This window comes from Martes martes, assembly GCF_963455335.1.
Source record: "Martes martes genome assembly, chromosome: 1".
NCBI lineage: Eukaryota > Metazoa > Chordata > Mammalia > Carnivora > Mustelidae > Martes > Martes martes.
The window spans coordinates 171,279,195-171,295,460 of NC_137888.1; positions in this window are offsets into that span (position 1 = coordinate 171,279,195).

A 16,266-nucleotide genomic window follows, 5' to 3' on the forward strand; every position below is an offset into this window, starting at 1 on the left:
TTCTCCACCCCTTGGGGTGGAAGGGGCTAACGGATGGTCCTGCGTCAAAGCTGCTGCCTGCACAAAATGCGGTAGCCAGCCAATAGTATGCTAGGTTCGGTAAAAAAGATAATACCCTTCCGTTGATTATAAATGGTTACCTGACGGTTCCATGTTTCCCAGCATAGTGCCCAAAGTGGACTCTACATCTGTTTTCAGTTCTTAGTTTATTCTGGGTACCGAGGCTCTGCATTGCACGGGCAACCAATGGCAGTGTGGATATACTTGAGACGAGGTAAGCCTGCAGCCATAGTTTTCCTTGCCTTCTGGAGCTCTTAAATCTTTTTGCTGGATTAATAGAGCTTCGGCTAATTAGATGTTTGAAAACGCTCACCTCTGTTTGGTGCTCTAAACAACCAGCCAGAGGCATGTTAGATTGTGAGGGTGACTGAGAAAATAAGATCTTTGCTATTGTGCAGAGAAATCTGAAGAATTTTCTCCATTCTTCAGTTCTTGCTAAATAGCTCATTGTATGCTATCTGTATGGTATGGGTCTAGGACAGATTTCTCTCTGAACTTCACAGCATGGGTGGAAGAGAGTAATTTGGCCTTTCCTTTTTCCTGGCAGTCCGTGCCAGTCCATTTATATGGTATGTTCACAGGAGAGCTGACAAGTGTTGAGAGGTTTTATTTGATATGCATTTTTTTTAAAGTAGGAAAAAAATCCATAAAAATAGGTACTTTTAAGCCAGTTTTCCTAGTTAGTCTTAAGGTCATAACCCATTCTGTTTCACTGAAAAGTTCCACCTCAAACCGACTAACTACCTATGCTAAATTCTCTGGGCTGTGTTTAATATATATGATGAAACCATGTACTACAGGGACAGTTTTTAATGATACAAATGCAAAAACCACATTATTTTTCTGTGTAACTTGTAAAAGCCATTCCTTCTAAAATGGGGCTGCTTATGCTAATTTGTTATAGTTAGTGAGTTGCAGGCAGCTCTGTGAATTTACTTTTCTTGGCAGTTCTAGAATATCCTGCCATAACACATACTGAAAAACTGTTTGATGGATTATGAAAATCTGGATGTACTAAAGGTACATCTTGTGCAAACCATAAGATAAATACATGATTACATCTTTAAAAATCTGTTATCTCATCAGGTTAAGGAAATTGTCATTATAACAACCCAAAGAAAATTGAACTATTTTGAACAGAAGACCTATTTGTACATGCTGTAAATATTTTTAATATCCGGTGCTGACTCAATTTTGCTGGTCTTTCTGAAAATGCTGCCTGCTGGAGATAAACTGTATTCCATCTAGAACCCATCTTACAGATGGGTAGCACTTCATTGCTCTAGTTGATATTCTTAGTAAAGTGTAAGTTGTTGGGATTACTGGTGCAAAATATATTTTGAAATGTTACTACATTTAATGAGTTGAGCCCTTTTCTATTACTCAAGGATGTTGAATTACTGGGCCTGTCTATATTATATTCACACTGATATGTGATTGGTTCATTAATAATAAATGAAAAAAATATATAATTTGGTTTGATTGTGTGTTAGCTACACATAACCAGCGCCTTTGAAATAGTCTCTAACCTCTAGCACCTTGCATTTCTAACAGACGAAAAGGCGTTTGGGGAAAAATTGTTTTTCATTTATTTATTTAAAAAAATATATATATATGCTGAGAAGCTATTATGTAAAAGTCACTCTGTGACACTTTCTTGGGGCCTAGGGAATACACTTTGATGAACAGGAGAGACAAACAGGAAATGACAAATTTTAAAATTAATTATTTAGTAATTATGGGAAGTGTTTCAAAAGATACCAATAGGGTGGGATGAGGGCAGAGAACTGGAACTGGATGGAGAAGCAAACTTGTTTTAAGGGAGTTTTTAAAGTTTAAGTTGCATTTGGAATGAACTGGAATAAAATCTTAACCGTGTCAATTAAAAAAAAAAGAGAGAGAGAGAAGAGTTCTCGTATTTAAAGGTAAAGAGCCAAAAGATCTGTAAGAGAAATATGGTGTAGTGTGGTAAGAATCGTATACAGACAGGAAAACATCCTTGCATGTGCTAAAAACATCTTACCACTTGAAGGAATGATTTTTAACCTTAGGCTAAAAGTAAGATATTATATTCCACTTTAGAAGAAGAAAAATGGCTAAGAAATGCAGATGGCCAATTAACTTTTTCAGTTAAACTTCGTGCACGTGATAAAATATGTAAAACTTAACATAAAAAACTTCAACATGTTTATATGCTTATAAATGCTTCAAATTGATTAAAATTCTTCAGTTACAAGGTTAGGCTCCTGGATTACCGAATGTTCTCATATATTTCAAAGCTAAATGGAATTTTATTGGAAGCTGAAGCATAAGGACAGAGTTATACAAAGAAAGACTAAATTGACTAAGAAAAGTCAGGTATGAGATGAAAATAATTTTTGTCACTTACTCTTCCCATAATGAATTTCAACCCAACGTAATTTATTTTAAGTTTCTAGCATAACATGTAGTTTGAGAAAATGTGTCATTAGAGAGACATATTATGTCGTTATATTATAGACATATTATATGTCATTAGAGAGTCATATAATCGTAAGTAAGTGTGATCATCTACTAGGCTTAGGTTGGGTAAAAATATTAATTTACTGTTAATTTTTGAATAGGTAATACATATATTATTGAAAAAAGAAAGAAATCTAAAAATTAAACTGTCTTTCTCTCAATTCTGTTTTCTACCCACCCTGTTCTCAACCCACCTGGACCACATACGGAAACAACCGCACACTGTGAATCTCAAGCAGGCTCTGAGCTGAGTGAGGAGGCCCTTGTGGGACTCAGTCTCATGACCCTGAGATCAAGACCTGAGCTGAAACAAGAATCGGATGCTTAATCAACCGTGCCACCCAGGTGCCCCCTCTTTTAAGATTTATTTATTTATACTTCATTTTATTTTTTTCAACAGCTGTCTAGTATAGTGTGGTTGTACCATCATTTATTTAACCAGTCTCCTGCGGATAAACATTTGGGTTGTTTTCTCTTTCTTTCTTTAAGATTTTATCTATTTATTTGAGAGAGAGAGAGAGTACAAGCAGGGGAGGGACAAAGGGAGAGGGAGAAACAGACTCCCCATTGAGCAGGGAGCTCAATCCCAGGACCCTGGGATCATGACCTGAGCTGAGGCAGATGCTTAACCAACCGAGCCACTCAGGTGCCCCTGGGTTGTTTTCAATAAACAACTCCATAGTGAACAACCTTGAATATGGCCATTTCACAAGTATCTCCACAAAGATAGAACTACTAGTCAGAATATATAATAATTAATAATTTCAGTAGAGATTAACAAAATGTCTCAGAGTTTGTACCAATTTACACTGCCTGCAGCGATGTATGAAAATGTGTATTTTCTTCTTGTGTTATCCATCTTTTAGATTCTTTTTTGTGAATGATTGGAGAAAAATGGCATCTCATTTTCTCATTATTTATCTCTTTTAAGATTTTCCAATTGGACTCTTGGGGACTTTCCCCCCTTCACTTTGAAGAAGGTCTTTTATATTAGGAACGTACGATCTTCATTAGTAATAGGAGTTATAAAAATTTTTATCTCACCTTATCATTTGTATTTTGATTTGCCTGTGCTAGCTTTTGTTGCTCCAATTTTTTTTTTTTTTTGTGCTTTAATTTACCAATGTTTTCTCTTATGGCTTTTGGATTTGACCCACAGCTGGAAAAGACAACTATACCCCAAGGTAATTAAGAGAGTATCTTGTTTGTCTGCTAGGGCTTGAGTAGTTTGTTATTGTTTGTCTGCAAATCTTTTATCCATTTCAAATTTGTCCTGGTATAGGATATGAGTTTTCCTTCTAAGATGATACCAGTTATCTCAATATCAAGTATTGAATTGTTCATACTTCCATATCCCTTTGCAATGTCATTTTTATCCCATATGTATTTGGATCAATTTCTGCACTTTTTTTTTTTTTGACATATGTATTTTTACCCATTTCAACTCAAAAATGTTCCCATGTTGTTCCTGTGTTTAAGCTCCTTTTAGGTAACTGGAGTGTTTAATTTTTTATTTTAAATGTAGTTTTTCCTAGTAACAAACCTTGCATTTATTGCTTCCTTGAGCAACATCTTTAGAAAGTTATACAAAGTGAAAAATATGTTTGCAATTATGTGAAAATATTATTCACATCAGAGAAAATTCTGCAAAGCCTGGAATCTTGTGAAAAAGAAAAATCTATTTCAAGTGAAATCCTTTCAACCCCAGGGAACCTCCATATACTCAGACCAAAAGTGGTTTTGGTTATACATAATGTACTTTAAAGAGAGATGGATCAATTGGGCATTACATCTACCTCAGAATCCCTCAGTGAGGTTACATAGAGACTCAACCCTAAATCACATTTATTGCAGGCTGGTTTTGTCACTTTTTGGAGAGGTGGTTGGCAGAGGGAGAGAGAAATGATCTTAAGAAGAAGCAGGCTCTGGGGGTGCCTGGGTGGCTCAGTTGGTTAAGCATCTGCCTTCGGCTCAGGTCATGGGATCGAGCCCCGCATCAGGCTCCCTGTTCAGTGGGAAGCCTGCTTCTCTCTCTCCTACTCCCTCTGCCTGTGTTTCCTCTCTCACTGTGTGTCTCTCTCTGTCAGATAAATAAATAAAAAGAAGAAGAAGAGGGGGAGGAAGAAGAAGAAGAAGCGCCCTCCATGCCCAACACAGAGCCCGAGGTGGGGTTGGATTTCATGACCCTGAGAACATGGCCTGAGCTGAAATCAGGAGTCAGACACTTCACCGACTGAGCCACCCAGGTGCTCCTGGTTTTGTCACTTTTTTTTTTTTTAAAGATTTTATTTATTTATTTATTTAACAGACAGATCACAAGTAGGCAGAGAGGCAGGCAGAGAGAGAAGGGAGGAAGCAGGCTCCCCGCTGAGCAGAGAGCCCGATGCAGAGCTCGATCCCAGGACGCCGGGACCATGACCTGATCCGAAGGCAGAGGCTTTAACCCACTGAGCCACCCAGGCGTCCCGGTTTTGTCACTTTTAAAATATATTTTTTAGTTGGAAACGACAGGGAGCTGGTTATATAATACTTGTAATTGCAGGATTTTAGTGAAAATATCAGGCCTGCATGTTTTAGATAATCACAAGCAAAGTCATGTGTGACTGTGGAAAAGGAAGAGGAACAGAGATAGGTCTGTCTGATTATTTACTGTCTGTGGGGTGTACACAGATTACTTCTGGTGCAATTTGATCTGGAAGATTATGTAGCTGAGAATAAGATCAAATCGCTATCCTCTAGCTGTCAGAAGCTCATGAGGCAGTTGTAAGCATGGGACACGTAGGTTACATCTGACACTGGACAACTCACTTGGGTTCTCTGTCTGACTTTCCTTAATCAAATAAGGTCTGTTTGAAAGCCTGAAGTTAGTACTCATAGAAACAGGGAAATGCTAAAACCAGCTGGCATTCTGTAAATGAAGTAAATAGAATGGGAACTTGGAATATTTTTTTTTCTTGATTATTGTGCTAGTTGGTCACCATAAATGACTCAAATCTAAATCAGCTGTCTAACTCTTCCTGGGGGAGATGTCAACACTAGCCTTTTACAGGGTTTACAGAATAATTTTCAAAGCATACATTGAATTTAGTATAGACATGGCTATTTATCTATCTATTCATTTATTTATTTTAAGATTCTATTTATTTGTCAGAGAGAGAGTACAAGCACAAACAAGGGGAAAGGCGGGCAGAGGGAGAAGCAGACTCCCTGCCGAGCAAGGAGCCCAACTTGGGACTCCATCCCAGGACACTGGGATCATGACCTGAGCCCAAGGCAGACACTTAACCAACTGAGCCACCCAGGCATCCTCAGACATGGCTATTTATAAGAATACAATGACTACTTGACAATTTGGGAAGAGTTCCACAGTACGCTACAGAAAGAGAAAGCTATTCCATTACTATCAGACATGGAAGAGAACTTAGTGTTAGCCGGATCCTATATACAGAGTGGTAATAAAAAAAATCAAAGTTAATTTTTAAGTTTGTTTCAGAATATCTTTCTTCTTCAGAATATTAATCCTGAAATTAAAATGAACATATAAAAAATGCTAGTCTAATCTACCCCTCAGAAACATAATACCATCACTTGAAAAAGATCTCATTAACTAGACACCAAATAGTTTTGCCTAGAAATAACAACATGTATAAACATAAGTGCATAAAGTCAAAATTAATTTTAAATTTGCTCAAAAATATAGATATTTTTGATGATCAAAAAAAAATAAGCATTACTGAGAAAATGTCCCAAATTTGTTTTAAAGAAATTTTAACTGAACTGCTTTCTTGTATGAAATGATTGACCAATGTGTGGGTTTTTTCCAAAGATAAGGAAATAGGCAAATCAAAATTAAGAGTCTGGATGATTTAAATGTTGTATGTCTAATTAAATGTTCTTCATGTTCTAAAAGTAGCACTTTGTTGGGCCTACCTGCACAATAGTGAAACCATCTACAGGTGTTACCCTGTGATAACTATACAGTAACTGTACATGTGATAAGCAAATTAATAGTTACTACTGATGAATGAAGAAAATACTGAAATAAGAGGGAAGAAGAGAGGAGCTGTCAAATGGCTAGTATGGGGCAAAGAATGAATGAAAAGTGGATAATAGTGATTATTTTGTAGTAAAGCAATACAGGCCAGGATTATAGTTTATATTTCTTTTCATAACCTTTAGTGCCTACTATGACTTTCACTGTTTGCTGATTTTGTTGCCTGAGCAGCATGAATATCCCTGTTTGATTTCTTTTTAATGGTTCCTCATTTAAACTGCTTGTGACAAATGAAAACCGAAAAGGCTTTTTTTCTTTTTTAAGGAAAATAAGACTAGTATGAGGTCAAATTACTTTCCGATCAGTGTGCATATTAGAAAACAATTATATTAATTTAAAACGCCTTTTCCTGATATTTTAGACAATCTAGGGCTTGTGGTTTTTTATTTTATTATTTTTAAAGATTTTATTTATTTATTTGACACAGAGAGAGAGAGCGCGCGCGCGGCAGGTAGAGGAAGAAGCAGGCTCCCCACTGAGCTGGGACTCCCCCCGCCCCCATGTGGGACTTGATCTGAGGACCCCAGGATCAAGACCTGAGCTGCAGGCAGATGCTTATCTGACCATGCCACCAGCAGCCCCAGGCTTTTGTTTTTTTTTTAACTAACGGATTTATTAAGCACATTCTATGCCTAAGGGGATAAGACTTGGTCCCTAGTCTATTATTTTATTTTGAGGGACCAAGTTGATGCTTTTTTCCACGTAATAGTTAAATGTTTCAGATGACTTCAGTCACAGCATTTCAAAAGGAGAAAGGCTACATGAGTTATCATTTCGGGAAGGTTTTCCTGAAAGAGATTAACGTCAGTTCTTTTCTCTACTTCCACACATTGCCTGTAATTGGCGAGGAGTCTGAGAACCGGATTGTTCCTGCTTAGAGAAGAATAAAGGGCAGGACTGATAGGATTCAAGAACTTTGTATATAAACTTGGGAAAATGGCTTAACTTGTTACAGGCTTCGAGGGTGTGGGGTGTGACAACTACACCCCACCCGAGTCAATTTTTTTTCTTGGAATTTTCTCTTTCCCCGACTGGTAGCTGAAGATGCTGTAGAGGGAGGAGAGGTGGTACAGAGAAGGATAGGATTAGGTTTGAACGTAGAGGTTGTGGTTTCAGGAGGAAAGAAGTTGCAGCTTCTGAACGGGGGAAAGATACCTTGTCCTGGGAAACACAAAAATGCAGTTCCTCTCAGTATGCAGGAAGCTGGAATTGGAAGGAATTCAGTAAAGCTCAGGGAAAGACAAAAACCACACCTTCGTTTTTGATAGGAATGGAGATAGGAGCAGATCCATGACGTCATGGTGGAGATGCTTTTGTCTCTGAATACGTTCTCAGCAGGCTTCCTGGAAGTCTTTCCAGCCAACTGGGATCTTCTGGTTTTCTGTCTTAGACTTCTTCCTGTCAGCAACGAACTAAAAAACACAGTAGCAGACACTCCTGATCTGTTCATCTGTAGCAAGAACCTCTTCTTCTGAAAGACAGCCCCTCCTGTTCAGAGTCCTGTCTCCTGCTTTCTACTCATGTTTCTGTCCCAGCAGGGCCTTCTGAAGTCTCAGGTACAACTCTGAATTCTAGGGACTCTCTGATTTTAGCTCAGGTTCCAGAATGAACATTGGCCTGAATTAATCCTCAGGTCATTCTTAACAAATAAATACATTCCAAACCATCCTATGCAAACTACTCTAATACTACTGGAATCTTTCTTCTAGGTCTGGATTTTCTAGAAATGAATGTTTCTTCAGGAATGCTAGCAAATCTGGAGTCTCAAGGTGCCCGCCAAATCTTAATTCAGTTGAGCATTTTGTTGCTTAGTGAGCTATTCTGTGATTCTTTTTATCTAATTGCAGCTGAAGAGCTATGATGATTTGCTACAGTCAATATGTCATCCAGATCCTCATTTAACAAATAACAAGCATTCTGACTATGTGCATGGCACTAAAATGCTTTATTCTTGCCCTGAGTAAAGCACTATAATGACCTTCCTTCTTTTTTGGGAAATGGAGGTTGCTGCTTATTCAACATGCTTCTGTGTTTGACTTACCATCACAGTACTTCTTCTCTTTGTTTAGAGTTTTTTGGTATTTTTTGGAGTTTCTATACCAGCTACATATATAATTTAAAAACCATCTGAATAGAAACATCATGCCCCAAACCGACAATAATGGAAACTTTAAAAAACAATATTTGGAGATGCGTGCACACAGGCACACACACACACACACAGTGTAACTTTTTAAAGGTTCACAGTGAGGAAGTTTTAATGGTGATATTTGATGTTGGCCTGTCATTTTACCATTTCATAGTTGTTTTCATATGTCTTATGTAGGAGGTGGACTAGCTTAGTACTCAGACGTCAGTTTACATTTTCTCTCTGCCACACACCAGATATGGCCTGGCAAAGCACTGCATTTTCTAAGCCTGGGTGTGATCCGTGCACCTGTCTCATAAAGGTACCGTGAGGATTTGGTGGAACAACACATAAAATGTGCTAAGAGGGCAGAGATCATAGGAAATGTGCAGTTCATGGTACTTACTGTCTGACCTTTGTGTTCCCTCCACAAAGTAGGCCCTGTGGGATTACCTTCATTTTACCAAGGAGAAAACGAGTGCTCAGCGCGATTAGATGAAATGACAAGCAGTTCTTCAGTTTTTTTTTTTTTTAAATACGATTTTATTTATTTATGAGAGCGCATGTGTGCATGAGAGACAGAGAGCGAGCAAGCGAGAGAGAGACAGAGTGTAGAAGGAGGGGCAGAGGGAGAAGCAGGCTCCCTGCTGAGCAGAGAACTTGATGCAGGGCTTGATCCCAGGATGCTGGGATCATGATCTGAGCCAAAAGCAGACTCTTAACTGACTGAGCCACCCAGGCATCCCAGTTACTCAGTTTTTAAACTGAGTTTCGGGGCGCCTGGGTGGCTCAGTTGGTTAAGCCGCTATCTTCGGCTCAGGTCATGATCCCAGGGTCTTGGGATCAAGTCCCACATCGGGCTCCTTGCTCAGTGGGGAGCCTGCTTCTCTCTCTTCCTCTGCCTGCCTCTCTGCCTGCTTGTGCGCTCTCTCTCTCTCTCTCTGATAAATAAATAAATAAATAAATAAAAATCTTTTTTTAAAAAAAAAATAAATAAGCTGAGTTTCGATTCCAGTATTAATGCCAGGACTAGAAAGGGCCATCGAGTGAGTTTATTGGGACCTTTCTCTAGGGTGGAGTAAACACACAGGAAACCTGAAACACCTGTTGAACCGCTCTTGTGGGCTGAAGAGAACCCCTAAAGATATGACAGTGTTAAATTTTCTTTATGGTCAGGGAGTTAAAGACCTCAAGTTCAATTTGAGCTGAACATTCTAACCAGGCATGTTCAAATCATTCTTCACTTTTTTCCAGGGGGAGGGGGAGGGGAATGATGCAAATAAATTCTTATTAACTAATTTCATTAACTTTCTCATCTCTAAGTGCAAATGACTTGTCTGAGAATTTCTGTGAGGGTGTAGCTACTTTAAAAACTCAGCTTCCTTGGTTAATGTGACTTTGCAAAAGGGTCAAACACGGAGACTGGGAACCACAGAGTGCTGGCTGGCCCTTATCTTATTTGACCACATGTATTGATCCAGCAGCTGTACATGAGACAGGGCTCGCTCCTCTTTTTAAACTACTTGGAAAGTAATGCATCTCATCGGCTTGTGACAAAGATGCACTCTGTGATTTCATCGCAGCAATTTTATTTGCTAAATGTTTGAAGTTTTTAATTTTATTTATTTATTTATTTGACAGAGAGAGTGAGAGATCACAAGCAGGAGGAGCCGAAGGATGAGGCAGAAGGAGAAGCGGGCTCCCTGTTGAGCAAGGAGACCGACAAAGGACTTGATCCCAGAACCCTGGGATCATGACCTGAGCCGAAGGCAAACACTTAGACAACTGAGCAACCCAGATGCCCCCAGTTTAATTTTTTTTACTAGATTAATGTTACCTCTGCACAGCACACTTTTGCCATTCTTTGGCATGTAACCCAATTTGCTTTTTTCTATCTAATACTTTTTACGATAAATTCATTCCTTTTTAAATGAACCAAAAAGGGGGCGCCTGGGTGGCTCCAGTGGGTTAAACCTCTGCCTTCGGCTCAGGTCATGATCTCAGGGTCCTGGGATCAAGCCCCGCATGGGGATCTCTGCTCAGCGGGGAGCCTGCTTCCCCCTCTCTGCCTGCCTGCCTCTCTGCCTGCTTGTGACCTCTCTGTCAAATAAAGAAATAGAATCTTTAAAAATAAAATAAAATAAAATGAACCAAAATATTAAAATGTTTCAGGTAGCAACAGACTCACCCCTCATTCTACTGTGCTTCTTGCAGAAATAATCTTGGACTATACAGCTTATATAAGTGAAAAGTCCCAATAAACAAATAAAGGGTGAAAACTCTCATTATTAAGGAATTTTTTTTGCTCATTGATAGAATCTGTTAGTTATACATTTAATTTAAAGGCATGAAATGTTAGAAGTCAGTTGACCAACAAAATCTCTGAAATCGGGACTCCTGGGTGGCTCAGTTGGTTGGACAACTGCCTTCGGCTCAGGTCATGATCCTGGAGTCTCAGGATCGAGTCCCGCATCGGGCTCCCAGCTCCACGGGGAGTCTGCTTCTCCCTCTGACCTTCTCCTCGCTCATGCTCTCTCTCACTGTCTCTCTCTCAAATAAATAAATAAAATCTTAAAAAAAAAAAATCTCTGAAATCACATTGTTGAGAAGACTAATGTTTTTGAGATATATCTATTTTTAAATTCAATTAATTAACATATGGTGTATTATTAGTTTCAGAGGTAGAGGTAAGTGATTCATCAGTCTTTTATAATAACCACTGTTCATTACATCATGTGCCCTCCTTAATGTCCATCATCTAGTTACCCCCTCCAATAGTTCCCTCCCCTCCAGCAACCCTCAGTTTGTTTCCTATGATTAAGAGTCTCTCATGGTTTGTCTCCCTCTCTGGTTTCAGAGAGAATGATTTAAAATACAAACATTGGGATGCCTGGGTGGTGCAGTTGGTTAAGCATCTGACTCCTGGTTTTAGCACAGGCCCTGATCTTAGGGTCGTGAGATTGAGCCCCATGTCAGGCTCTGCACTCAGCTCAGAGTCTACTTGGAATTCTCTCTTCCTCTCCTTCTTCCCATCCCACTTGCGCTCTCTCTCTGAAATAAGTAAGTAAATTAAAAAAAATTAAAATAGTAAAATGCAAACATTGGATACATACCAAAGCTTTTGGTAATGTAGTCTTTGGTAAACTTGAAAGTGAAATCTCCAAAGATAGTCTGGAAAGCCAGTGTTAAAAGGTTCATAAAATCATATCTTCAGGTTATGATGAAAACATAATTTAGGAAAAGAAGCTGAAAAAACTAGGTTTAGAGATCAAACCACAGACAAGTATTTAATATCGGTACAATAACCAAAGACTATATGGAGGGGTGCTTGGGTGGCTCAGTGGGTTAAAGCCTCTGCCTTCTGCTGAGGTCATGGTCCTGGGGTCCTGGGATTGAGCCCCGCCTCGGCATAGGGCTCTCTGCTCGGCAGGGAGCCTGCTTCCCTTCCTCTCTCTCTGCCTGCCTCTCTGCCTACTTGTGATCTCTGTCAAATAAATAAATAAAATAAAATCTTTTTAAAATAAATAAATAAATAAATAAAATAAATAAATAAAATAAAATAAATAAAATAAATAAATAAAAATCTTTTTAAAAAAAGACTATATGGATATTTTTACTGGATATTTATTTTTACTTGTAAGTTTCAAAACAACTACAAAATGACATAGACATTTAGCAGCTCTTCTTTGATTAGTACATGTCCTGGGGCACGTTTTTGTGATCAGAAATGCTAGTTTTGCTATTCACACACAAACTTCAATTTGGCTAAGTGTTAGGCACAGTATGATTCCTACCAGAATTACAGTAAGATACTGCACACTTTATTTCCTGTCCTGAGCATTTGAGTGTTACTAGGCAACCGTTAAAAAGGCATTGCATACCTCTGGTGTGGCACTGCCAGATTTAAAAACAAAAACAAAAACAAAAAACTCTGGTGAACTGGGTTGAGAAGCTGGAAATCCTTCAGGAATAAAAGATACTGAATGAATATGGTGTGTGTGTCTGCATGAATGTGCATGTAGAAATGTAAGTTGTTAGCATTCATTCATACAGAGCATGTTACAGAGCATACAAAACTAATTTCTTTAAAATATGTGGTTGCCAAAACCAGATTAAATTCATAATGTCTCAGCCTTCCTACGAATACCCTACATGTTTCAACTATAAGCAGTGAATCTATTTTTTTTTCTTCTATGGGACAGGTTTACAAAACAGCAGTAAGAGTAGATTATACACATTCCCCTCTCCCTAGCTGTAATACAAATCCTTGGGCAAAAAGGAGATAAACTATGGCTCCCAAACCAAGTTATCTATAAGGAAAATGAATGAATTTTTATAAGTATTACAATTAGCAATAAAATTTTTTAAAAAAAGCAAAGCTCCTGGAATTAGTTTTTCTCTTCTCCTTCCTTCCTTCCTTCCTCCCTCCCTTCCTCCCTTTCTTTCTTTCTCTCTTTCTGAGATTTTACCTATTAATTTGAGAGAGAGAGAGAGGGAGGGCATGAACAATGGGGAAGAACAGAGGGAGAGGAAGAAGCAGGCTCCCTGTTGAGCAGGAAGCCTGACACAGGGCTCCATCCCAGGTCCCTGGAATCACAACCTGAGCCAAAGGAGATGCTTAACCCACTGAGCTGTCAAGGCACCCCTGGAATTAGTTTTTCTATCTAGATTTTATTCCTGGCATGGAATTCATAATCCACATTTGGAAGCAGGGTGAGGCGAGACTGTGTTTTCCAAATATGGTAGCACTAACCTAGCCCTTCCCATATGCTCTTCTAAAAGTGTGATGTTGGCATTCCTCCATCAAAGGTGGCCTATTTCCCTGAATATAGGTAGACCTGTGGCAGGGCAGAAAGGACGTTACCTGACTTCCAAATCTAAGTCATCCAAAGTGATACAGCACTTGCCGGGATCCCGTCCTTGGGACTGTGTCTTAGAATCCCTGAACTGATATGTGAGACCACCAGCCAGCCTGAAGCCACTGAGCTGGGGAGACCACATGGGAAGTTCCATAGAGATAGTAATCTCGGAGAAACCCAACTGTTCTCGCCTCCAGCTGTTCAAGTTTTCCTCCTACCACCTATCTCCAGATGGGAGAGAACTGGCCTTCAAGCCAGCCCTACCTGATGCTGAGTAGGGCAGAGACTGGCTGTCCTCATGGAACTATGCCCAAATTTCAAAGTAGTGAGCAAAAGAAGTGTTACCTTAAGCTGCTAAGTTTTCCAGTGGTATATAATACATCATGGGATAACCAGAACATTAAAATTGAAGAAAATTTTGTGATAGTTAAGTGTAAGTTAATATACTTACATTTATAATATATGGAGCACGATTGGTTGTTAAACAAATTAATAAACTAATTTATAGCCTTAGTGTCTGAGTTAATTTAAAGCAGAAAACCACCTTGTCTCGATAAGATACATGGAAGTGTTGGTCCATCAGGTTCCCTACTAAGACTTCTGAGACCTAACAATGCTCTAATGTCTTGATTTCTTAATTATGATAATGAAGTGCACAGAATAAGGCAAAGGATGTAGGGGTCTTTCAGTTGTCTGTTTCTCATGATTTTCTGGGTCAGGAATTGGGGTAGAGTTCATTTGGGCAGGTCTTCTCCGTGTAACTTGGTGGGGGTAACTCATTCAGCTGTGTTCAACTTGTGGCTGGGCTGGAAGGTCCAAGGAGGCTTGCCTCATGTCTGCTGCTCTTCCACATGTCCTCTCCATCCATGTTCATTAGCTCATCACTCAGGAGTCAAGCCCAGCTTCTTTACAGTCATGGAGGCTGGCTTTCTAGAGCAGGAGGCAGAAGCTGCCAGACCTTTTAGGGCCTGAACTGGGAAGTCGCAGAGTGTTACTTCCCCTGCATCCTGTTGGTTAAATGAAGTCACAAACCAAGTCAAGAGGTGGACAGAGACTGCACTTGCTGACAGATGTCCTGGGTGACGTGGGTGGAAACTGATGGCCATTTTGGGGACAAATGGGAAGAGTACATGTCTCTAAGGAGAGAGAGACGTTCTAATCCCAGCTCTGCTACTCTGCCTAGCTATGTGGAGTTGGCCAAGTCACCTATTAATATACTTAACCAGTTTGCACACGTGCCAGGTGAGAAGAATGAGCCATGAACTCCAAAAGTCCTGTCTAGTTCCAAAAGTTTGCTTCTCATCAGGGCAGCGGCTACATTAAGCCTGGAAGGTGGGGGCAGGAGGAGAACACAACTAAGTAATTCTCCAATTGTTAGCCTGTGTTTAACTTTAGCTGTGGACTGGGTAACTAGTGACCTCTCCCTAACCAATCACCATATGAACTCAGCTTTTGAGAGATCATATGTTGCTGTTACAACCTACCTTTCCCTTCCTCCCCCTCCTCTTAGTCAGCTCATGGGATGGGAAATCAGTTTCATAGCTGTTGTTATATTTTACAGAGAGCAGGAGGCACTAGGGCTTCAAAGGGAGTTGGGGTAGGGATCCCAGTACTAAGATTTGACAAAATAATGTAGCCAACTCTGTAAACATTGTGCTGAATCGGTTGTTAAGATGAGACCCCTGAAGCAAACTGAAACAGATTTTTTTGTGTGTGTTTTTGGAAGTCTTCAGCAAGGGGGCTTTATAATTTTGAAATACACAATTTCCTTAGCAAGTATTCTAAACTTCATTTTAGGAGGATTACAGGTTGCCATAAGGACACCCCCCGAACTAGATCTGTGATGATTACCTGGTGAGGGGCGGTACATACAAGATCCATGGTAGGTGTACAAGGAGCTCCTTTGGGAGCTCAGCATTCAGTAAGTTATCTGGTGCCTTCCACTGTGGGCCAAAGTTAGACATAGCATTTGAGCCCTTACAGGCTGTATCACCCCAGGAATTTCAGCTACAGCACCCAGATTCAGGCAGAGACTGTGTACCTTACCCAGTTTCTCCTTACATAGTCTTTGATTTTTCAACTTGGAGGGTAGAGTGGAAACACTAAAACAACGTGCACTGAGATCTGCTGGATCCCAGATTGTCTTTCTGGTATTCAGCTATCAAACCCTCTTTATGTCCTTCCAACTTTTTGCCAGAACTTGCAGGACTTCTCAGATGAGGGAACAGTAATGATTTTTTGGTCATCATTGACAAGGTACAAATCTTCATGCTGAAGAATATCATTACCATTAGAGCATGGAAATATCTTGATAGATCTGCCACCCAGTCTTTTTTTTTTTTTTTGGTCTTCATTCTTTCTCTAAGCTTTAGTTATCTCCCCTCACCAGGATTTTCTTATCTTCCTTTTCTTAACACACGACACCGTCTCCCCACACACCCTATTTACAGCGCTTCCATTCCGCCAAAATTTCAACTCAGGCTATACAAATCCAAATGCAGGAAAGATATTCTTCCAAACATTATGAAGAAAGATGCGATTAAAAGCATTCGATGAACAGTCAGTGAGTTCTAAAATCTTAGGAGGAGACGGTGCCAAGAGGAACCAGAACATTAAGATCTCCAATCAGTAAAGGTTTTTTTATTTGTTCAATTCTTATTGTT